At 46.8% G+C, this 26,334-nt stretch overlaps 1 protein-coding gene across 4 annotated transcripts in view; it reads right to left on the bottom strand.

Moving 5' to 3' along the window:
- The window catches only part of USP2 (ubiquitin specific peptidase 2), a 357,749-nt gene that overhangs the window by 130,704 nt on the left and 200,711 nt on the right, over positions 1–26,334 (bottom strand). The window lies entirely within an intron of this gene.

The raw sequence follows: 26,334 nt of genomic DNA, 5'->3' as shown, positions 1-26,334 counted from the left end.
AGGGCGCCGCCACCGCGCAGCATATAAGGGCGCATTGCCTCCAGCTCAGCGTCATGACACTGAGCTGCAGACCTGGCGCCCTTAAACACACTTTACAGGAACAGCAGGGGGCTCAGTTCTGTTGTTCGGCTGATACTTGTTCTAGTATCAGCAAACAACAGAACTGAGCCCCCCTGCTGTTCTGCATTTGTCGTAAACAGGGGACTCTGGCAGACCTGGGTCAGGCACTGGGTGCCAGCCGGCCAGGCCCCTTCAGATCCCCTCTGCCCGTAGAAGACCCAGGGCTTCAGTTCTCACCCTGTCCTAGTTTGCCCAGATCTCTGCCCTCAGCCATCCGCTGCCCTCATCCCCCAGGTGCCACCAGCTATGCTCGGTCCTCCCGAGGCCCTTAACACCGGTGCCCTTGTGCTATCTAAATGCCACACAGCACCTCCCTCACTCTTCTGCCTGTTCAAGCCTTCACCCATCCAGAGGCGAAGCCAGAGGAGGGCAGGCGGGGATCTAATCCTCAGAACTGGGACTCCAACGGGTGGAGGATAGATGGAGAGAGTTGTGGCCTCACTGTGAAAGTAGGGTCATGCTGGTGGGTGCTGGAACGCCTTAGCCCCTCTCTCTGGATTGCAAATGGCGGCCTCACTCCTGTCAGTGAGGGGAACTGGCAACGCCCCATGGCAGCCGCTCTTGGGGGCTTGTACACTACCTGAAAGGGCTGGGTCACTCCTCTCAGATAGTCATACACAATGGCAAGAGGAGGCAAATTTGAGGGCTAGTGACACCCCTCAGCTCCACTCTGGCCTCATATAATGGGTGAGTCAAAGGGGTTGAGTGAGTGGCATTCTCCATGCTGAGGATGATCCCTCCATCATTGACTCTGCTGGGTGGGGCTCATGGGAAATGTAGTCCAAATCATCTGAAGAGCCAAAGGATGCAGATCCCTGCAAGGGCACTCCCTAACTCTCTATATGCGGGTGCGCGCGCGCGCACACACACACGCACGTACCGACGCGCACGGTTGGGTATTGAGTTCTATAGGAAACCCGAAAAAGGAATTGCTATTAACTTTTGACTCGTATGAAAGATTTGGCTGAAGTTTTACAAATAATACTCACAACCCCCATTCCCTCCAGACTGGACATTTTTTGATAGATCCATTCAAAAATAAAAAAATTAATAAGAAAGTTAAAAAACGCTGTTTAGACATAGTCCCACAACGATGGGTGACGGGTGGACAGTACTGTTTGCTATAATTCGAAGTATAAAGATTTAAAAAATCTCAACACATAAATCCAAAAATAATTCAACACAAGGTATGTGGAGCACTGTGGTGAAAAAAGGCCATACGCACCAGGCCAAATCTAAACAACACAAATACATTCAAAGAAACAACACAAATACATTCCAAGAAACAAGCTCTAGAACACAGCACCTTGAGACTATGAGGGGAGGATGAGAGACACAGCTTGACTCCGCAGTGGAGGCAAAGGTTTTTCCCATACGATGGATAGTATCCGAAATGCATAGGCACTTCACAAACCCTTGTTAGTGCAACACTGCCTTGTTGCTGACGATATATAACCATACATAAAAAAAACAGACTGTGTCAAAAAGTGTGTACTAGAGCTTGTTTCTTTCAGTGTATAGATGAGAAGCAAAACATGGTCTCTATTTTTGCTCTTAAAGCAACTTCAAATTGACTTTAGGCCCACTCCCTGGGCGTTAAGAGAGTGTGTGGTGCTTACAGGGGTCCCCTGTGAGTATTTTGTGTAGACCTGGTCGCTGTTCATTTTCCCATAGAGAAAAAGTCAAATGTTTGCTCAAGCGCACAGCAAAAACCGCTGGACGGAATTGGACCAGGTACGAAAGAACTTGGTCACGAAGTGTGGACTCAATTTCTAGGAGGGGTCTGGGGTTATTGCGTCCAGTAGTTTTTAGACTATTTGACGCAGAAGGGGGTGCCCCTTTCTACCAACATTATAGCTATATCTCCCATAGTGCATTGCAGCAGAGAGGCTGACAGGATTTTCAGAAGTAAAAAAGCAGCCACTCCCTCTCCCCCAATTCTATTGCTTAGAACTTTTGACTTGCCTCATGGATTTGGATGACATTTTCAGAACAAAGTTTGTCAAGACCGCCTCCCCCCAACTGCACATTTTGGGAACAATACGTTATCAAATTGTATTTATTTATTTATTGGACATTTGCATGGCACCTATACACATGTGTTTCCAGTCGCCACAAGACAAGAAGGGAGGGGGGGCACGGGAATCATAAGAATACATCAACCACAAACAAAGCAACCGTTATATTGTCCTTGTGAGAACCCTATAGTGCAAGTGCATGACAATGTGATAAGTGCAAGGGAGTAGGGGGCACAGGGAGGAGTGCAAGAGTGTAGTAGCCCAACGGGTGGGGGGGGGGCAAGTGCTGTTTAGGCCAAAGCAGGCAGTACCAGGAGAAAGAGGGGGGAGGGGAGGAGGTCTGCAGTGGAAATGAGGACTGGGTTGGGAAAAGTCTGGGAAAGGGAACCAGAGGGCATGTGCTAGCAAAGGATGCTGGGAGGGACTGGTGGGAGGGGGTGCTCTGGTCCCTGTATGACTCTGAAGGGACCAGGCCCCAGTCACAGGAGTAAGTAGAGAGTTTAGCGCAGGAGGGGGATAGGTAAGGAAGAGGAGAAAAGGAAGGTCTTGAGAAGTGTCCATAACTTGAGAAGGTAAGAAAACCAAACACCACAGTGCCACAGTTATCAGCCCATTCATTTTCCCATAGAGAAACAGTGCAGTTTTTGAACAGCCGTACCGTGAAAACTGCGGGGCAGATTTGGACCAAATAAGGAACAACTTAGGCACAATGTGTTGACTTAAATTTCATGACTGGTTTGGGGTGAATTCATCCAGTAGTTTTAAAAATATTTGACAGAGAAGGGTTTGGCCTTGGTGGTTTTTACAGCAGTGAGGCTGAGCGAGGCTTATATCTTTTGACTTGCTAGATGGACTTGGATGACATTTTCCAAAAAGTTTATCAAGAGCCCAAATAAATTGTACATTTTGGGAACAATTTGTTAGAAAATGAAGAAGTTATTAAGAAAACATAAAACAAACTGTTTTCAGCTGACTTGCATTCATTTTCTCATAGAGAAAACATGCTTCTTTAGAACAGCCGTAGTGTGAAAACCGCTTGGCAGATTTGGACAAAATAAATAATTTAGGCACAAAGCATTCACTTAATTTTGCTTGACTGTTTTGGGATAAATCCATACAGTAGTTTTTATAATATGACAGAGAACAGGATGCTCACTGCGCCTTAAAAACTTTCTAGCAGCATTGGTGCTTTGCAGAAGAGAGGCTGAGAGAGGCTAATAACTTTTGACTTGCTGGATGGATTTGGAAGACATTTTCTAAATCGCTGCCTTAGTTGCCTAGCAACCCAGCATGACGCTAAGCAGGCCACGATTGGTTGCCGCGGATACTTCCGGGCGCATTGAGCACCGGATGGCGAGAGCCGGCACAAGACCCAAGGGATCCATATAAAAGCACGATCCCGCATGAGCAGACTTCTTCTGAATCCTGATGCTTGGAGGGGCAGGAGCCCACTCCCTGTACTGTGCGTGCCAGCATTGGAGCACCACGAGGATCGGAGGAATGCTGGGGTAAGCAGATTCACTGCACCTGCCCTTGATCCCAAGGCAACACCGCTGCATCTTTACCCACCTGCACGCCACTGCGAGCATCCCAGATCCTGTTTTTACTTTGCCATACGTGAAGAAGCCATTACAAAATGGCCAGCGCTGCCTTAGTTGCCTAGCAACCCAGCCCGACGCTAAGCAGGCCACGATTGGTTGCCGCGGATACTTCCGGGTGCATTGAGCACCGGATGGGGAGAGCCGGCACAACACCCAAGGGATCCATATAAAAGCATGATCCCGCATGAGCTGACTTCTTCTGAATCCTGATGCTTGGAGGGGCAGGAGCCCACTCCCTGTACTGTGCCTGCCAGCATCGGAGCACCACGAGGATCGGAGGAATGCTGGGGTAAGCAGATTCACTGCACCTGCCCTTGATCCCAAGGCCACACTGCTGCATCTTTACCCGCCTGCACGCCACTGCGAGCATCCCTGATCCTGTTTTTACTTTGCCATATGTGAAGAAGCCATTACAAAATGGCCGGCGCCGCCTTAGTTGCCTAGCAACACAGCCCGACGCTAAGCAGGCCACGATTGGTTGCCGCGGATACTTCCGGCGCATTGAGCACCGGATGGCGAGAGCCGGCACAACATCCTAAGGCACACATTAGAAGGCGCTACTGTTGGGGTCTACGGTGCCAAGGGCCCAGCCATATTACCGACATAATACGGAAGGTAAGCGCTTGCCCATTACGCTCTGTGACCACATCGCGTGTGCTTAGCAGGCGCCAACAATCCCACGACAGCGTACTCGCATTCAAATAGCAGCACCTTCTTACCTACGGGGTCCCGCTCGTTTGCTAATCCTGAACTTACTGACCACCATAACTAACCTGGTACTCCTAGTAACCAATACAGCCACACCAGGTCCAGCAAAGTCCACAACGGAACAATACAATGCTGTTATAGTGCACAACCTGACTCTGCCTAGCGCCCCTCAACATCATATGCCTAACTGCAGTTAAAAGCTGCAGGACCCACAGCCAAGCTGTGACTGGCTGCCATCTAACATATATCTACTAAACCTACATGCTCGCTAGGTGAACCCTCGTGCTGCATGGCACCACTGTCTGCATACTGCATTCTAGTCCTTTTCGCAATTCATCTATCTAGGCGAACAACTGTATCTGTTTGAAAAATGCCTTTCAAGCCCTCCTTGTGAATTTTCGAATTTAGGTGATCTAGTGCCTAACTGCATCTGTTTGAAAATGCCTTTTCAGCCTTCATTGTGAAATTACAATTTCAGGTGACCCCTTACTGCGCAAGTGCATTGGTTGGTGCCCTATGCTCGCTCCTAGAACATTTTGAAATTTGGTTGTGCCTTATGGTCGCTCATAGACCACTTTGCAATCTTGTTGTGCCTTATGGTTGCTTAGAGACCACCTTGCAATGTTGTTGTGCCTTATTGTCGCTCATAGACCACTTTGCAATTTTGTTGTGTCTTATGGTCGCTCATAGACCACTTTGCATTTTTGTTGTGCCTCACGGTCGCTTAGAGCCTTTTAGCCCCCTCTTAACCTATCTGCTCCTGCCTACCTCAGGCTAAGGCCACCCAGCCTAACCACACTGTGCCTTCCACTACCCACAGCCCCTCCCAGCTTACAATCATGCCCATAGCCCCTTGCAAGCTCGCCGCCACCACCACCACACTGCTCACTCTCCCTGCAACACTCACTGCACTCCAACCCTACACTTCTATCCGCCCCCTCGCATTCACACCACTTAGCTCACCCCCCAATCCCACACAACCCGCTGCCCCGGATACCTCACAAATGCACGCACATCGCACAGACACACACCCTGCACCCTGCATCGCTAGAATGTATAGACTGGATAGACTCAGAGCTCGCACACAGACCACAAAATTCGGCACACAATCCCCTCCCATTGAATACAGAAACTACAGATTGAGCTCCCGCACTGCTCCCAAACACATCCCTCACACTGGACACCCATTCACCCACAAACAACCACCCACTAACCAAACCACACCCCATAATATCACCACACATAATACATCAGTTATGTCCACCACCCTCACCTCCACAAACAAACCCCACACACATCACATCAAATGTGCCCTCCTCAATGTCCGCTCCCTCCCAGCTAATGCATCTGATATTCATGACCTCATAACCAATAATAACATTGACGTACTAGCCATCACAAACATGGTTACATGAAGCATCAGGCCCAGCCGTCACACTTGCACTACCACCTGGCTTCACCATACTCAGACCAGACAGACCTGAACAAACAGGAGGTGGAGTAGCCCTCATCTACAAGGAGAACCTCCAGCTCCGACTTGTTAGTCACTCCTCGACCGACAACTCTGACCTCTTATCTACCAAACTCACACTGTCACCCAACAGCACTATCAACATTCACCTACTATACCGCCCCCAGGCCTCACCCCTGACTCTCAGGAAAACATCATCCACACCCTCAGCAATAATATCAAAAGCTCCACCAAAACCCTTCTTCTAGGAGACCTCAACCTGGGATTCAATGATGCTAAGGATAAATCTGCAGTCGCCCTCTCCAAGGAACTTAGTGACCTAGGCTTCACCCAAAGAGTAGAAAGCCCCACTTACGCCAAAGGCCGTATTCTAGACTGGATCGCAGACCATAATTGTCTCTCCACTTTCACCTGTAACTCATCACTGCCATGGACTGACCACAACTGTATCAAATTTTCGATTCCTATCACCAAAAATCACAAAACTCTAACCCCTGCTATCGCTGCACAAGTCAGAAGTTCTAAAAAACTCAAAGAGGACAACCTGCGCCCCTACCTCAACACCCCCAAACTAGCACCCCCTTTTGCTAATGACCGCAATATTCTGGCAGACATCTACAAATATGTTGTCACTAAAGCTATCAATGAAATAGCACCACTCGAATGGAAAAAATAAAAGAAATCTCTACACACCAACTCCTGGTTCACTGAAGAACTGCACTCAATGTGCTCCCACAAAAGAGCAGCTCTAAAAAACTGGCAATCCAACCCTTGCAGCAGCACCAAAAACGATTTCAACTTAATCTCCAACCAATACAAAACAGCTATCACTGCTGCTAAAGCCAACACATTCAACACACAAATCTCCAATGCCAAATCGCACTCTAAAGAGATCTTTGCCATTTTCAACTAGCTTATCTCCCCACCCAAAACACCGGATGAAATAATCAAAGATGAAGCTTGGTGTGCCAGCATTCAAGCTGCCATGCTACACAAAATCGATCTTCTCCAAAATAAAATCAAAGACCATTGCAAAGCATTACCTCAACAGACAGGAACCATGCCTACTAACGCCCCACCCTCCTCGCCCAAGCCCACCATACCTGACTTCTCTTTCAGGGACGTCACTGAAACAGAAGTTATCAACCTACTAAAAAATCTCAAACCCTCCCCCTGTAAAGGCGATATTTGCCCACCAAAACTCGTCAAAGACTGCGCAGACTGCTTTGCGCCGCTCTTTACGGCTTTCATCAATGCGTCTTTGAAAACAGGCATTATCCCTGCTAGCCTCAAAGAGGCTTGGGTCTGGCCCCTCCTAAAAAAAACCTACCCTCGACCCCCTACAATCCAACAACTACAGACCAATAACCACAGTGCCATTCCTCCTGAAATTACTGGACAAAGCCGCACATTGCCAAATCCAGCACTTTCTGGAAACCCACTCCATCCTTGGGACTAGGCAATCAGGCTTCCGGAAAGGACATGGCACAGAAACAGCCCTAGTGGACCTGAAGAGTCAGATCACCCAAATCATGGACAAAGGCAAACCAACTCTTCTGCTCCTTCTAGATCTTTCAGCCGCTTTCGATCTGGTTGACCACAAGACCCTCACTTCACACCTCACACACTCTGCCAACTTTTCTAAAGAATCAGCTCTATGGGTCACCAACTTCCTAGAGGGAAGAGCCATGAAAGTCTTCTCGGACATTGCCAACGCCACTCCCACGACAATCCACTGTGGGGTCCCTCAAGGATCCTGCACTGCACCCACACTTTACAACTTGTTCACTAAATCTCTTTTTGACAAACTCGACTCATACGGTATCACATACACGAACTACGCAGACGACACACAAGTACCCCTACCCCTCTCAGGCTCATACCACGAAGACGCAAAGGCACTCCATTCGATCTACTCCATCATCCAGGCCTGGATGGCAGTCAATGGCCTCTGCCTCAATGGAGACAAGACTGAAATCATGATATTAGGTCAACAGAGCACCCTAGACAAACTGGACATACTGTACGCTAACTTCTCCATTGACAACTCCATCATCCCCGTCTCCACAGCTGTTAAGACACTGGGAGTATACATAGACTCCTCTCTATCTATGACCAGACAAGTCAGCGCAATCACCTCCTCATCTGCGCATACCACTAAAATCATAAACGCCATCAAGCCATACCTCTCCAAACACAACTGCCTCTCCATAGCCAGAGCAATCATTGGAGCCAAACTGGACTACTGTAACGCACTCCTAGCAGGCATATCAGCAAAAACCTAAACAGACTCCAAGTCACACAAAACAATGCTCTCCGGGCCGCTCTTAGCATCCCAAGAAGAGAGCATATCTCCCATGCCAGACACTCAGCCCAATGGCTCCCGGTCAAAGAGCGGATCACACTCAAAATCCTCACCCTCACTCACAAATGCCTCTCTCTCTCCGCCCCGTCCTATCTATCTGAGACCATCTCCAAACCCTCCTCCGCCCGTCCCACCAGGACGCAATACACCAACTTACTCTGCATCCCACGCATCAAAAAAGCCAAAGCCGGTGGCCTAAGCTTCTCCTACATTGCTGCCAAGACCTGGAACGCTCTTCCTGCAGACATTAGAGCGGAAAACTCGCTCCCGATTTTTCGTAGGAAACTGAAGACCTCTTTTCTTGCACAATAATATGTGACCTTCGCGAATCCATGTAAATATACTGCACTGCAATTTTTACAAATATCATATTTGCCACTGTAAATAATGTATTCTATGTTAATATTGTATTATTTGTAACCAAGATATGTCTGTAACAAGCGCCACGATGCCCCCGGGCTGACGTGCGCTCTACAAATCTGAATAAATAAATAAATAAAATATTTAGAAGGGTGTGAATACTGTATAGGGGCCATGGCCCGCCCTCTAATAATATATCATACATTACTCACTGTAATTGTATTTCTGATGGTTGTATCTGCTTAGATTCACATGCTATGCATATAGTCCGACACTAGTGGTAATCGAATGAGTATTGCATCTTTTTTTCGAAGATCGAAAGGGACGTCGACATGGGCGCAACTGTAACACTATGCCTAACGTGACGTGTAGTGTACCCAAAATCCCTCATGCGTCGAGGTCCCACTGGTTGTTTTGATCTGCCGTGAGAGAGCCTTATAGTCTGTCTGAGCGAGTACATAAGAGAGAAGGTGTAAAAAGTCTATGTTCCTTCTACTCCACGAGGGGAGGAAGGATGGACGCATGTGAATCTAAGCAGATACAATCATAAGAAATGCTATTACAGTGAGTAATGCATGTCTTCTGATGCTCGTGGATCTACTTAGAATCACATAATGTGCATAGACTAGCAAGAAGTACTCAGAGATGGTGGTGGGATGTGTGAAGTAACCAACAAAGAGATGTCTTAGCACCGCTTGTACCAACTGAGAATCAGACCTAGAGTGTGTATCTAGGCAGTAGTGTTGTGTAAAGGTGCGTACAGAACTCCAGGTTGCTGCTTTGCAAATAGAATCTCGAGGAACATTTGAAATTAATGGTATGGTAGGCCCTCTGCCCGAGTCCAGTGAGCTCTAGGCGTGAGGGGTAGATCTCTCTTGGCAAGAGTGTAACACAGTGTGATGCAGTTTAAGATCCACTTGGAAATAGCTGACTTAGAGACAGGGTCCCCTTCTCTACCAGCTGCCACTGATACGAAGGACTGGTTTGTTTTTCTTAGTGGCTTTGTATTCTACCGAAAGTAAATAACCGCTCTCCTCACATTTAGGGTATGGAGGCTTCTTTCTGCCACGTTGGTGAGGTTCTGGAAAAAAGTGGGTAGTTCCATGGACTGGTTTGCATGGAACTTTGAGATAAATTTGGGCACAAAGCGTGGGTATGTGCACAAAACCACCTTGTCTTTGTGAATCGTGACAAAGGGGTCCTGAACTGAAAGGGCCCTGCAGTTCACTAACTCTCCTTATAGAGCTGATCGCCATTAGGAAGGCGGTCTTGTAGGTGATTGCCTTAAGGCTAGCCTTGTGCAATGGTTCAAAGGGAGGTCCCATTAGTCTGGTAAGAACAACATTCAGGTCCCAATATGGGGCTGGGTTGGAGATAGGGGGATGACGTCTCTTTACCCCCTCTATAAAGGCTTTAATCACGACACCACCGAGTCCTTCGGCGTTCGAGCACCTTTGGGCGGCAGGTAGACAGCAGTGGACTTTTTAAGAGAACCGCCCGTTCCAGAAGGAATTTTATGCCCATTTGCATGCCGCAGGTGCGTTTGTGGGGAGGTAGCCGAACCGTGAGGTTTGGAAGGTACTGTGACATGTTCAGCTGCCCTACGGCTACGGGCGCTGAGGACTTCGATTACCCTGTCGAAGAGAGCATTTGGGTTGCTCGGAACCCAGGCTTGGGTCAGTGGATAGAGCCTGGGTTTGGAGCAAATTGATTGGCTCCCGCACCCGCCAAGAGTGTGAATAGTAATTACTGCTTACCGCAGTAATCCAGCTAAAAATCTACAAAGCGTCTATGATGTTTATAGTTATAAGCGATAGAGAGTGAGAGAGAGAAGCAAAGTCGGACGTACTCCCCAAAAGGACCCATGCATATTCAGAGGTCAGGTTCCGTAACCCAAGACTATTCATGTGCGTCTTTTGTGTGAACGATTCTAGCCAAACCCAGTTCCCCCAAGGTTAGCATGCCCCACTGCTTTGTAGGAGTCTTCCAGAACACAGTAGGGAATTCTAGTGCAGGCAGAGCTCATGTCCAAATATTGATACATCTGTTTCTTTTCACAGAAGGTATAGCTAAGGAAGTCACATTGGATTTCTAGCACAAATGCGCCCTCTAGGGCATTCCTTGTGAAACAGCATGCGGGTTTCCAACTCTAGAAACATTTTATCAAGGGGAAAAAAGTGACTTGGATACCCTAAACACGAGAGCCCTCGGTTCTCTCGGGGCCTACATCACAGATGTACATCCCTAATGAGCACTTGGATTGGGATTTATCAGGGAGAAGAGTCTACCGGTTAGGAAAAAGCAAAACGTTCAAGGGTTCTTTCCAGAGTGACAGTGTAGGACTTTTAAGACCACAGTGGCATTGGGGGATTGCAGATCACACACATACTTACTTGAAACGAAGGCATGCACTCGCACTATACCACACCAACATCCCTTGTCAGAGGGTTGGCCAGTGAGGGAGGAGAGATGTAAACCAGAGGGGAGGGAGTGTTTATGTAGCCATTACAAGAATATCAATCCCACTAGACTTGAGAGTTGCTATAAAGCGAAAACTAAAGTGAAAAAGTGTTTGACAAAGGTGTGGCAAAGTTAAGGGAGGCAGGACCCGGAATGTGGTCTCGTAAGGGTCTTTACGCCATCATCCTTCTTTCCTCAAGCCCCCTTCTCGCCCCGTGATTTCTTTGTTTTCCAGGCTCTAACGAAGCCTCCCTGGGGGGCTGAGTTTCATCAAGGGGAGACTACCACCAGGCAGTCAGCCACCTTCTGGGAGCCTTGAGAGTCAAGTGATGTGCACGAACCACACCAGGCAGGCCGGAGGGGGACATGACCTGCGAGTCCCAGACATGACCGGACTCTGTGTGCTCAAAGTCAAACTCTTCAACCCCAGGGAACGTGCCACAGAGCGGGTACTGACACACACGTGCAGCATGCCACTGAGAAGATCCGCACCAGGGCAGATTAACACCAACCCATTCGTCCCAGTGATGGTAGAGTTCTACAGGCAGAACCATGCAAACTGTGCTCCATTGCCAGTCCTCCCACACTAAGTCGTAGTTCAAGTCCTGCCACAGCAGTGCAGTGCAGGGTGCCAGAGCGCAAGGCCTGTCAGTGCTCCAGCGTGAACACCTGTGGTCGAAGTGGGTAGGAGCGCTTGGGAGTGGTGCTACTCTACTTTTCAAAACGTTTATTTTAAAAAGAAAACGTTCCGGAATGGTTTCGTTTTCAAATAAAAAGTCTTGGAAGAAATTGCAACTTGAGTGCACTGCACTCTGGCAGCATGACACCCTACTGTGTTGGGGGGTCATGCTGCCAGAGAGAGGGGGGTGTTGCTGCCAGAGATACGACGTTCCACTAAATAGCAGGCATACGTTTTTTGCATTCATCTTACAGGGGATTCGAACCTGGGGCCTGTTGGATCAGCTCCAACCTCCCTTCGCGGTGAGCCATTGTAGAACTGCTGGGTTGTGGTTATTTTTTAAGTGGCATGCTTGGGACAAAGTCCATTCGCCAAGCCCCATCATGGCCCTTCTCCCACAGTAATCAGAATTTTTCTCTTGCATTTAAGCAACTTAACGTGAAAATAGTGCTGGCGCAGCTGTACGTGCAGTTAATGGGTAGGTGGGAAGGGTGGATTTAAACTTTAGCATGACCCTTGAGAGGTGCGAATGGTGGGGGATTACAAAGGGGAGGGTGCGTAAAGCTGCATGCTGCCTCTGGGGGACAATGAATAAAGGTAATGGGGGTCGTTTAAAATGCATTTTGCATTTTCTTTCACGGTGTTTCTTTCAGCCATTACACAGTGGTAGGGTTGAAACAAGGATGCCATTTGGGGGCCGAAACTATGACCGCTGAGGTCTGCCTCGCTACCTCTAATAACATTTTTTTTAAGGACATTTATTTTCTTTTTTTAAATGGAAGCTCCTGGTCTGTGGCCAGTGCCATGTAGTGCTTTGTTTCTGGAGTGGCTGGCTTTCTTGTTCAGGCCTCTTAAAAAACAGTGTGTTCCACTTTGAACAGTGACCCTAAATATGAAAGAATTTGAATAACACATAGTCTTTCTGGAATTCTATACAATAATTGCTTGACTCATTAAAGGTTTATTTTAGTCACACTTCTGGGGGCGAGTCACTGATTTAGTCTGTTCTTAAACACCTCAAATTCACAATGCAGACATAACTATAGGTATTTTGCTATTTGCAAGTTATATCATATCTCTGTTACAATCATCACAAGACATTCCATCTCAGTGTCCTCGGTCACTTGACAAAATTCTTGTGCCTAAAAGCTTGTGTACAGTGTAGAAATGTTTGACCATAGCACATAAAGTGGCCCTTGATTTAATTGTGCCACAATTAATGTTTTGTTGTAATGTGTCTATCTTTCCTATCTCCATGGCATGCTGTTCAGGATGTTTGTTTGCATGTATGAGGTAACATGTGCCCAGAGTACGGGATGCTGTTTGAGTGCGCTGCTTTCCCTGCGCTACTCTAAATTCTTTAATACACAGTTATGAACCCTCCCAATGGTTGTATTTTGCCAACCTCTGAAGCCTGGAAAGTAGATCCACGCAAGCTAGACATGTGGCCAACTTTGCACCAGACCTGCAGATGATCTAGCCTGCTTTTAAATCTCAGTTACCAGTTTATTGATATCACTACAGAGTGTAATCTGCTTTCTGACTTTGAGAACATTTAGAAATTTAATTGCTCGTTTTACTATAACTGGTAAGATAGCTACGTGGGGTGATCCCAGCAAGGCTTACTCCACCTTTCATCCTTCTGAGGTCTATAAATGAGTACCAACACAGGTTGGGTGATATTGTATATATATTTGTTCTATAGAAAGCACTTAAGTATAAGTGCTATATAATAACACATCATCATTTGGCCTTTTGCGGTCTGCTTGCATTCACAGCACTTCGGCAATATGGGCCTATACACAATGGTATTAGTGATTCATCCTTGTATGAAATGTATATCACATTACAGTGGTATCATAACCATATTTTTTTGTAGTGTACTTAGGAACAATGCTATGTGATGTCCCTTCCTGTTTTGTCAAGGGGTGAAAGGTTGTGTTCTACCGCTTCCTTTGATGTCATCAGAGGTCAGGGGTCGCGTGATGTCATTTCCGCTACCCCTGCCATTTTGGTGAAATGACGTCTCTGGGGTGCAATGGACGAAAGGCGGGACCCACATATGGGGTTTGTATTGCACGTGTGAGGGAACCTGGCAGGCCATCAGGGAACAGAGTTCCACTACTTCTTTTCATACACTTCCACCACTGGTGAGCACTCCCACCCGAGGGCCGAGTGCCACAGAGTGACACGGCTTGAACCAGGGCAGAGTGCCATCAGGAGGGATGCCATCTAGCACAGGGAACTACAAAGTGAGCCTTGTCACTCAAGGGCATTGTTCCATAGAGTGAGCACACAGGGCTCCACAGTAGCACGAAGAGCCTGCCTGGGCACACAAGCAGCGAGGGCTTTGGCACAAGCTCTCCCACAGCAGGACAGAGTGCAGGGCAGATGGTCAAAGTGCGAAGCCTGCCAGTGCAGACTACCACATATGATATGATATGATAGGTTATTTATAACGCGCTTAATACCCAAAGGTTTCTAAGCGCGGACCCGGGGATCAAACCTGTGTTGCTCTGTGTCATCTTGCTTCCAAGGAGAGCATGTTGCCGCTGAGCTATCCTCCCGAGACAATAGCGAGCCCTCGCACATACGCGAAGAGTGCCACGGCAAAAACACTATAACTCAAGGTGGAAGTGCTACAAACTAACCCTGATTATGCAAGAGTAGAGTACCACAAAATGCACATTGGTTTAACAGGGTGCAATTACACTAAGTGGGCCCTTCCACACCCTAATCTAGTGCCACAGAGCAAAATGACCACGCCAGCACAAATTTCACAAGCTGAGCCATCCAACATCACAGAAAAGGACACTCCCACTCCGTTCCACTCCACAACAAACCCCTGACACCTTGAAACACTTTGCAATGTAGGGTGCCTCAGAGCAAACCTTGACAAAAAAAGACAGAGTGCCAGAGAGCGAGCCTGGTGACAAAGGATCAGAAAGTCTCACAGTGAGCCCAGCCACACAAGATGGCAGTGTGCCACAAGGCAGAGAGCCACAGAGCGAACCCTGCCACAAGAAGGCAGAGTGCCACAGAGCTCGCCCTGCCACAAACGGGAACATTGCCAAAGAGAGAGCCTTACCACAAGAGGGGAGATAGCCAAAGAGCGAGCATTACCACAAGAGGGCAGAGAGCCACAGAGTGATCCCTGCTACAAGAGGGCAGAGAGCCACATCACAAGCCCTGCCACAAGAAGGCAGAGAGTCATAGGGCGAGCCCTGCCACAAGAGGGCAGAGAGCCACAGAGTGATCTTTGCCACAAGAGGACAGAGCGCCACAGAGCAAACCCTGCCACAACAGGGCAGAGAGCCACAGAGCAAGAGTGAGGAATTCGACCATCCGCACGGTGGTGTGCGCCCACCTGGGCTTTTTTGAAATGTTATGTGAAATTGAAAGATGGTAGATCATCCTCTGGAAAATGTGTGGGGCTAATTCGCACATATTTTCCTATGATCACTGAAAGCCATACACATAGACCTGTGTACTCTGGGTGGACACAGCCTACAGGTGCCGGGCCCCCTGCAATATTTAGTTGGGATATGACAGCCAAGAGCACATCATCTCCTCTCAGAAGAGGGGAGGGCAAAACCTTCCTCCTGCTATGGCCAGCCTAAATAACTGTCAAAGGCTCCACAGATCTGCCCTGCAATTTTGTTGTGCCCTGCAGAATGGTGGCAACAGTTAACAGACTAATTGAGTATACTTTAAACAGGCCCACATAGGGCCTGGCTGCATAGGTTAACAAAGAAGACAGGAAACCCCAACGACCTTTGATATGCATCTGTATCATCCTGAAGCCAGTACCCACCTCTCAGTATCAAGGTCAGAGAACTTTCATGTCTGTGACAGCTGTTTACAGTAGCCATCCCCGCAGGGTGACCCCATTCAGAAGGTACGAACATGTGGTTTGCAGCATCCAGAAAGTCTGGTCACGGCGCAGCTTCAAGAGAGACCTGCCGATCTGATCAGGATCCACAGAGAGCTCAATTAACCAGAGAGACCCTTTGATCCATAGCAGAAAGGTTGATGGGTGGGACTTAGTATTACATGTTTTCCTTTACCTTTTCTGTTGCAAAGCACTCTAGTTATGACCTCATGCATACAGGAGATTGTTGGTGGGGACCCAGGATTGGTTCATTAAGGCAGGCCTAGCCTACACCAATCACTATGGCACATTTAGCTTTAAAAGAGGGCCCTCTTTTGGGCAGATCCTCTGAAGAATTTGCAAGGAGTAACAAGAAAAACTCAGCATTGGACCTTGGCTGAAGGTACAGTCTAAAAGCATCTTCTGCCAGTGAAGGAAGGCCAGGACCTCCAAGAGGGAAGCAAGACCCCTACCCTGAACATCTCTGAGGGAACAGAGGGAGATACTGAATCCAGAGGAGCTCCAGAATCAGTACCCAGCCAACACACAGCGTGCCCTGCTAGGCTCTGCAGCAAGCTTCCTAGGTGGGAAGTGCCAGAGAGTCTCTGATCCAAACCAAGGACAAGGCAGCTGCCTGCAACACTCTCTTCAGCTTTGGGCCATCTGCCTTAAAGGACGACACGAGCCCAGTGAAGAAGCTAGGAGGAGTGCATCGACAAGCCAGTCAATCCCCTCGAGCTGCGGCCGACTGCACCACTGACTGTTGTTACGCTGGAGTCGCTAAAGCTGTCTGGGACGCCTCGACCAGTACTTCAGAACCGGCAACCTGCACTGAGACAATGGATGAACGGCCTGCTGCCTGATACCCACAGCTGTCTCCCGTCGTGAACACTGTCGCAGAAGCTGCAAAGCACCCTGAAACCAACTCAACGCTTTCGAGCACCAAGAACACCTACAGCACAAAGTACACTGTGGTTCTATCCCCTTGGTCCTTCCCAGAAGGCCCCTAGAGACATTTTAAGACCCCTGGCTCCTTTTGTGCTGAAGCCAAGAAACCTTAAACGGTTGTGGTTATTACTGACTACCCTCCTGTCAGTATCCAAAGTGCATCCCTGTTCCTTCTGTGAAACTGTCCTCTGTATTCCTTTACAGTGTGGGTTGTATTTTGTAGTGTTCTAGAACTGTCTGTTGTGATAAGGTAGATATTTGTATACAACCTTGGGTGGACAGTATCTTTTATCATTGGGTAATAATTATATTTTCACTGTGTTGCAACTAACCATCAATTCGCAACCTTTCAGAGATAAGCCTGCCGTTCCGTCCACGTTACCAAAATTGGACAAGGAGCTGGTCTATAATTGACATACGTTTCCAATCTGTTTGGACCACTTCTGTTGTACTAGAGTTGTGGGGTTGATTGATGGTTTAGAAACCGATATTCATCCCTGGACCACTGGTGCCCCGGAAGTTGATTTGTCACAGTAAGCCCTGCCACAACAGGACAGAGAGCCACAGAGTGAGCCCTGCCACATCAGGACAGAGAGCCACAGAGTGAGCATTGCCACAAAAGTGCAGATAGCCAAACAGCAAGCCCTACCACAGGAGGGCAGAGGGCAATAGGGGGGGCACTGCCACAAAAGGGAAGAGGGCCATCGGGAGAGCCTTGCCACAAGAAGGCAGGGAGCCACATAATGATCCCTGCTTGCCACAAGGGGCAAAGAGCCACAGAGTGAGCCTTGCCACAAGAGGGGGATAGCCAAAGAGCGAGCCTTGCCACAAGAGGGCAGAGGCACAGAGCGAGCCTTGCCAAAAGGGGGCAGAGTGCCCTAGAGTGAGCCCTGCCCCAAGAGGGTGGAGAGTCACAGCACGAGCCCTGTCACACTAGGGCAGCCAGATCAGGGCAGAGTGAGGTTTGAGGTTTTGGTGGCAGGTGCTCAGACTTCAAGTATGGATTTTGAAAGGGAAGAAACAGGAGTGCGGGGGGATCAATGCTATTTTTTAGTTTTTAGTTCCCAGCAAAGGGGCGTTCGTTCGTGACTCCAATCTCTCCCTCTCAGCGAAACCCCGTGCCGTTTTGGCAATACAAAAGTCCCTCATCTATGCATGATGCCGAGAACGTGTCTCCGGCGCTTAGAAGCCACATGTGGTGTACGTGTGTTCAGCCCCCGAGTTACACGTGAAAGGTTGGTCACATCACTTGAGGGAGGGTGGCCGGGTCTTCTGTACCCAAAAAAGCGGAATATCAAATGCCAAGCCCTGAAATACACACGAGGCGCCAGGATCGCTAAACACACAGAAAGACACACGACCGCTAGAGTGACAGAACTATTTTACGTTTATTGCAACCATTTCTGGGTCCTTATGAGTAGTGAACATTTATGATATTATATGGTATTTATAACGCGCCTATACACAAGTGTTTCAAGGCGCGACAGGTGCATTTTGGTTCCTATTTTCAGAGTACCAGGGTGCACAAAGGATGATGTATCCAGACTGAGCAATAGTGTGCCAGTGGGTGTACCTGGGTACACAAAGGATAATATAGTCACACTTGGAACATTAGTGTGCCACTGTGTGTACCGGGGTGCACAAAGGATGATAGGTTCACGCCGGGAACGCTAAGGTACCGCTGGGTGTACCTGTGGTGCACACATGATGGTAGGTTCACACTCGGGACACTATTGTGCCACTGGGGTGCACAGACGATGATACATTCACAGTGGGAATGCTAATGTGCCACTGGGTGTACCGGGGTGCAGAAAGGATGATAGGTTCGGACTGGGAACACTAGTGTGCCACTGGGCATACTGGGGTGCACAAATTAAGATGCATCCACACTAGGAACATTATTGTGCCACTGGGTCTACTGGGGTGCACACATGATGATACGTTCACACTGAGCAATAGTGTGCCAGTGGGTGTACCTGGGTACGCAAATGATAAGTCACCCTGAGGACAATAATGTGCCACTGGGTGTATTGAAATGCACAAATGAAGATACATCCACATAGGGAACATTATTATGCCACTGTGTGTACCGGGGTGCACACATTATGATAGGTTCAGACTGGGACCAGTACTCAAGATGCATTTACACTGGGAACATTATTGTACCACCGCGTGTAATAGGGTGCACAAATGATGATACGTTCACAGTAGAAACACTAATGTGCCACCTGGTGTACCTGGGTGCACACATGATGATACGTTCACACTGGGAACACTAGTGTGCCACTGGGTGGACCTGACCCCACCAACTACAGACCTATATCTAACCTGCCCTACCTCACGAAAATACTGGGGAGCCATGCATAGAAAATCCTACGTAGCTACGTAGAAATTAATGGAATACTTAACCACTCACAAGTTGGCTTCAGACTGATGGATGGAACGTAATCGGCACTCCTATCCATATGGGACAACCTAAGAATAATGTAGACAACGGCACTCAATGTGCCCTGATACTACTGGATATATCATTGGCGTTCGAAACAATCAGTCACACAACACTAAGAGAAATACTGGTGGAATGCGATATAAAAGACTCCACCTTAAACTTGTTAAAATCCTTCCTCACAGATCGAATCAAAAGGACATACCTATAGTCCTTTACCTCAAACATCAAACATATCTCCTGCAGAGTGCCACAAGGCTCCCGCCTCTCCTCTCTGCTTTTCAACATCTACATGGCCCCCTTGATGAAAATCATTAGGACCCACAGACTGACCACCTACAACTATGCAGACGACACACAACTCATTGTCACAATAGCCACGACCCAAGACCAAAACACTCTCATCAATTTTCTCACAGGCATTATACAACTGGAACAGGCATATACAACTGGAGGACAACAAACAGCTTCAAACTGAACCTGGTCAAAACAGTAATAATTATCTCACCCCCATAGGGCAACAAAACCAACTCACAACTGGACTGGCCGCCACGCATGGGTGTGGAGGGACAGGGCCTCCCTGTCCTTGTCCTGTAGTCCTTTTTTTCATTTGTGGTCTGTATTATTTTCTGCCCAGGAGTCCATGGGGGACTCCTGGCACTGCAGCTCTTCCTGTTTTTGGTTTGGTGTACAGACCCATGGGATACCCTTAGGGCACCCATGGGTGGGGGTACAACCCTGTGCCCCTAGTGTATGTTTTTGGGCACCTGTGGGTGGCACACAGAGCAGGGTATGGGCTGGTAGCAGCTCCATGCTAAATTTGACAGGTGCTCTGGGTGTCCTCCATTTTGGGATACCCAGGCCCTGCCATTGGAATCAGTTGATTCCTGATAGGAAACAAGATGGCCCCTGTGGCCTCTTTCTTTCTATTGCATGTTACCTTGTTTTCCCAAAGTCCTGGGAAGCCCTGACTCTGTCCCTTCCCCCTGACTGGCTGTTGGGTGGAAGTGCCATATATGGTGTTGTTGTGAAGGCCGGGCCAGACCAGCTGGAGCCTTCCCAGTGACTGTATGTTGTGGGTACCTCCTCTGGGTGGGACCTGGGTGAATGGAGTGTGTGACCAATATGCACTTCTTGTTGTGGTTGTCTGGTTTCTGGCATGAGAGACAAAGACTGAGACAGCCCTGCCCGAAACTGGCCTGAATGCAGTGTGTAGTGTTGAATGGCTGGGTACTTGTCCCAATCCACATTTCTTGTTGTGAGTGTCTGAGAGGGAGGAGGATGTCCTGAATGCACTGTGTGCCTGATTGGCTGACTGACTGCATGAATGCCCTTCTGTATGTTTGGCTGCTGAGAGTGACCCAGCAGTGTGGATGAGAGACAGAATAGTATATCTGGGGACCTCTCACACTGGAAATTGTTCAGAAGCGTTCAGAAGCTGTGTCTACACTTTAAGAGTAACTGGAACTGCTGATCCTCGACGCCCAGCTGGAAGAAGAAGAATTGCTGTTTCATTTGCTTCGACCGATCTGAAAGCTGCCGAATCCATCGAAGACTGATCCGAGAGAGGACCTGGTAAGGCGCCCTCTTCCCGTGCTCCGAGGGACCATGGAGCACCGCTAAACCTTCGCCGAAGCTCCCTGGGCGCCAGACCCTCGAAAGGCTTGCGACCGGAGACAGGACAGCCGAGGAGATGGAAGTGAAGCACCCGGACTTTGCCGCCGTCGAAGTCCATTGCCGTCGACCAGGGTTCGCAGGTTTGTGTAACGCTGGAGGCCCGTCGAAGTTGTGTTGCCCAGACGCGGAGACCGCTTGATGCTGTGCCGCCGACGACCGGAGCCGCCCGCTCCTTTGCCTAAGAACATACGAATCGAAGGACTCCCTTGTCCGCGCCGTCGACCACTTTATTCCGCCAGAGAAAGTCGAGGACGACCAACACGCCGAGGAGAATCCGCCGGTGGGTTTCCCGCCACCTCACGACCACAAAGACATCGACGACTCGACGCCCTTGCTGGGCCACCGTTCTTTACACTCTTTGCGGTCCAGAACTATCGTCACTGAGGCGCCCCGCACGCCTCTTCCTTGCAGGAGGCCAACGCTCCGTCGTCGACAAGCACTGCTCGGATCGAAGCTGCCACCTCATCGATGCCGTTCTACCCTGTTCACCGTCGGACGTTGGACGACCCGTGACTCCTGCTTTAAAGAGAGGGCACTCAAGAACGGTCGTCGAGTCCCCGACGCCGAACGCCAAGTTCGTCTTCCTCGACGCCTCTCGACGATCCGTGACTCCTGCTTTAAAGGGGGTCACTCAAGAAGGATCTGTTGATGCCTCTTCGAAGAACTCTACTCCACCAGGTACATTGGGGGGGTAAAAACATTATAGGAGGGAATAAGACTATTGAACAATATACGGACTGGGCTTGTGCTATACATCTTATTTTACTGGTTGCCTAGGTGGGGGGATCTCCACACAGAACTGTAGTTAAGTAGCTGACTCAGTACTCTGCCTATTGTTTCAACCATTTTGCTTTCCTTCCTCTCTATTGCTGGTTTCCTCTTTATTGATCTGTGTGACATTTTTACATTTCTATGGATGCACTTTAATGAGATCTAATAATATTGGTGGTACCACTTTAGAATTGTAAATATTTACCATTGTTGATTTTCCTGAGCACAAAGTGAGTTATTGTGACGGTGTACATGTCAGGCTTTCTCAAATCTGATGTTGTCCCCGGAAGCTGCTGAACCCCCGCAGTCCCCTTTGGATGCTAACCTCTTAACTGGTATCAAACAGTTCAGTTGAGAGCACCCCCAAGGGAAAGGGGGAAAATGGGACAAAATAATAAACTTCAGGTTTTGCTCAGCTTCTTTATCTGCCAACCTGTTGGTGAAAATAACAACAATTCACTTTAGTCACTAACCTTTGAATTCCTTGGCTCTGACTTCTCTTTATAATTTTAAGTAAATAAACACGCCACCATACCTGATTATCCTCTGTGAATAACGTAGAGGACGTGTATGAATTCTACTGAAGAAAACATAAAAATAGAGTCTTAGATGCTCTTACTGATTTCTTCAATTCGGTTTTGCAAAAAACTGCTATCTCTCTCAGTTTAAGGAGTTTGTCTTCAAGCAGTTCAACTGTCTTTTGCCTAAACAACCCGCTGGAAATATTATACATGTAGTTTGTATTGGTGTCTAGCTTCAACACAAATTCCAAGAATGACACTCTAACTATTCAATTTAAAATTGTTTGTTTTCTGAATGTGTAAAAGTGTTCATTAATTGGATCTTTTGCTTGCAAAGAAAATCGCTCGTTAAAGAAGCGTTCCTTTTACCAGAATATGCGCATGCGTGAAAATATTGTTTACTCCTTCTAAAATGGAAGCGCACATGAACAAGGAATTGAGTTCAAAAATGAAACTGGCTTGGGCGCATGCGTAAAGGAACAGTCTTCCACTCTTCTTAATATGAATTGCTCCAACAGGAAAGGAGTAATTCCTCAGTTCCAGAGACTAATCCTTGAAGAGGCAGCCCAGTGAAGATCACGCGCCAGGTTAGAATGTTAGTAAATTAAACATAAAGTCTCGGAGTCGCGTGGCTACAACACTGTCACTTGCGCAGACAGTGTAAGATTTCTAACGCTAGTCCGACGCTAAGAAAAAGCACTGCTACCGAACAAAAGGTACAGTACTCAATAAACTTCTATACGGCCGAAAAAACACACGACGCTAAAATGAATAACAGACCTCCACACTCCAATTTGCCAGGTGCAAAAAATGTGACGCAGTTCAATTAATTTAAATACAGTTCTAGAAGTTCAAAAATAAATACTTGAAAGAACAAAAAGAACTACTATATAAACAAAAACTAAGAAAAAACAGGAACAAGTTAATTAATAGTTTTGATATTTAACTCCTGCTTGATAATCATAAAATTCCATAAAAGATAATGAAATCACTTAGCTTGCTTCTTTCTTTCACCGGAACATTTTCTAAGTTTCTTTTTAAAATCTCCAACACTTTCCTGGTCCAAATAACTAATATTAGGCACAAGGGCCTAACTAAAGTTTTCTAAAACTTAAGAGCTTCAAACATAAGACCTTCCAGCTGGGCTTCTGACAATGAAAGGCGGTTTAGAATGTTCCAACAATGCCTTTCTTTTACTTCTGGCCAATCACTGATCCTTTTGGAATTCTCCATTTTGACTTGGGAAGCTCTCCACACTCTGCACAGAAAGTTAAGGCCCAAACCATACTATGTTAATCATATCCTCATTCATCCAAATCCCACGAAACCTGACAGTATCCCCCCCTTAATGCCCTGTCCCAGGGCCAACTTTAGAAGGATACTTTCTATGAAATTTTGCGACTAATTGTGGTGCATGCACATTCACCTCATCCTCCCATGTACGTTCCTCAGGTCCGAAACCTTCCCAGTCTATTAAATATTGTAATTTCCCTCTTAACCTCCTGGAATCTACAATTCTTTTCACTACAAACTCTTCAGATGAATCCTCTAACTGAACTGGTGAAGGTGGATGTACAACTCTAGTCCCCTGAATAACAGGTTTTAATAGACTAATGTGAAAGGTGGGATGAATTTTCAATGAAGTAGGTAATTTTAACCGTACTGACACTGGATTGATCACCTTTTCTACTTTAAATGGACCTACAAAACGTGGAGTAAATTTGTTTTTGCCCTTAATTCTCAAATGTCTAGTCGAAAGCCAAACCAAGTCACCAACCTCATATTTAGGACCCAACCTCCTTTTTTGATCTGCAAATCTTTTGTACTTCTGTTTACTATCGAAAAGTACCCTTTTTGCTCTTTCCAAATTCTTTCTCATAGTTTTTAATCGAACCTCAACTCCAGGATTCTCTGACTCTTCAGTAATTTCAAAACTTAAAAACCGTGGGTGAAAACCTCTTCCAAGGTAAAACGGAGACATGTTAGTTGAATCTTTAGCACAATTATTATAAGCAAATTCGGCAAGCCAAATCAAATCCACCCATTCTTCCCCTGCCTGTAGATAACACCTCAGATATTTCTCCAGTTCTTGATTTACCCTTTCTACTTGTCCATTGGTCTCGGGATGATAACCTGATGATAAACTGACTTCCACACCCAAATCCTTACAAAAAACCCTCCAAAATCTAGAAATGAATTGAGGACCTCTATCTGAGATAATTTGATTAGGAAGACCATGCAGTCTAACTATTTCTCGCAAAAAGACTTTGGCCAAAACGTCTGCAGTAACCTCTCCCTCCATTGGAACAAAGTGAGCCTCTTTTGACAAGAGGTCCACCACAACTAGAATAGATGTACAACCCTTGTCACAAGGAAGATCTGTAATGAAGTCCAGGGAGATTGTATGCCAAGGACGAGGTGGAATAGGCAACGGCTCCAACAACCCGACTGGTTTTCCGGTTTGATTCTTCATTTGAGCGCAAATAGCACAGGTTTTTACAAAATTTAAGATGTCCTGACGCATTTTTGCCCACCAGAAGCTTCTCCTGACCAATTCCAGCGTCTTTCTAAAACCTGGGTGTCCGGACAGCATAGATTCATGACAGTCTCTTATTACTCTCTCTCGCAATTCCAAAATAGGTAAGTAAAGTTTATTTTCAAAAAACGGCAATCCTTTTTCAATTTTTCGAACCGGATCCTTTCGAACCCATTCCTCCATTTGTACAATTGACATGGACTTTCGAACTTCTTCCTTAACATCCTCAATTTTCTGTATTCCGGCAGAAATAAAACAGCATGGATCGATAATGGATATCATCTCCTTTTCTGATTCCATCTCACTTCCAGGAAATTGACGTGATAAAGCATCAGCCTTTCCATTAAGCCTACCTGGCTTAAATGTCACTACAAAATCATAATCAGCAAAGAACAATGACCATCTTAACTGCCTTGGTGTGAGAGTCTTAGCTGATTTCAAAAAAAGCAGTTTTCTATGGTCTGTTAACACAGTCACAGTATGTCTTGCTCCCTTTAAAAAATGTCTCCACTCTTCAAAAGCGAACTTGATTGCCAATAATTCTCGATCTGAGATGGTATAATTTTGTTCTGCCATAGAAATTTTTTTAGAATAGTAAGCCACTGGATGAAGTTGTCCTGTCTCTCGATGTCTCTGAGAAAGAACAGCTCCCATGGCAAGATTCGATGCATCCGCTTCTACATAAAAAGGCTGAGATGGATCTGGATGAATTAAAATAGGGGCCGAACTGAACCTTTTCTTTAATTCTTGAAATGCCTCCTCTGCCTCTGTCGACCACACAAATTTGGCACCTTTCTTTAAGAGTCTTGTTATGGGAGTAATCAACCGAGAAAATCCTTCAATAAATCTTCTGTAAAAATTTGCAAAACCTAAAAAGCTTTGAATTTCTTTTACTTTCGTTGGTGCTGGCCAATCCGTGATGGCTTGAACTTTGTTCGGATTCATCTCCAATCCCTTGGGAGAAACAATGTATCCTAAAAATTCCACAGAATTAGTATGAAACTGGGATTTTTCTAATTTAGCAAACAAATGATTCTCTCTGAGTCTTTGTAGTACCTTTCCCACATGAATTTTATGAGACTCTAAATCCTGAGAATAAATCAAAATATCATCAATATATACTACTACGAATATGTCTAAAAAATCTCTTAAAATTTCATCCATAAAGAATTGAAAGGCAGCTGGTGCATTACATAAACCGAAAGGCATTACCAAGTACTCATAAAGCCCAAATCGGGTTTTGAATGCCGTTTTCCACTCGTCACCCTCCTGGACTCTCACCAGATGATAGGCACCACGTAAATCTAGTTTGGAAAAAATTGTGGCTCCCTGGACCTGATTCAAGATTTCCGAAATTAGAGGGAGAGGATACTTGTTTTTGATCATAATCCTATTCACAGCTCTATAATCAATGCATGTTCTGAGAGACCCATCTGGTTTTGGTACAAAAAATAATGGAGATGCGGCTGGAGATTGAGAATGACGAATAAAACCCTTAGCCAAATTTTCTGCAAGATACTCTTTAAGATAATCATTCTCCTTTTCAGTTAATGCATACACTCGACTACTTGGTAAAACCGCCCCGGGCTCCAAATCAATTTTACAGTCAAAACTCCTATGTGGAGGTAATTCTCCTGCCTCCTTTTCATCAAAAACCTCCTTGTACCCTTGATAACACTCCGGAAGATGTCCTAAGACCACTCCTATATTATGTCCTGTAATACCTGCATCAGTTAGAAAAAAGGAAACCAAACCTTGTGTTTCTTCCCTCCCAGGATTACC

Source organism: Ambystoma mexicanum, chromosome 9, assembly GCF_040938575.1.
Source record: "Ambystoma mexicanum isolate Mex_15411 chromosome 9, UKY_AmexF1_1, whole genome shotgun sequence".
Lineage (NCBI taxonomy): Eukaryota > Metazoa > Chordata > Amphibia > Caudata > Ambystomatidae > Ambystoma > Ambystoma mexicanum.
This window is presented reverse-complemented; position numbering and strand designations above follow the sequence as displayed.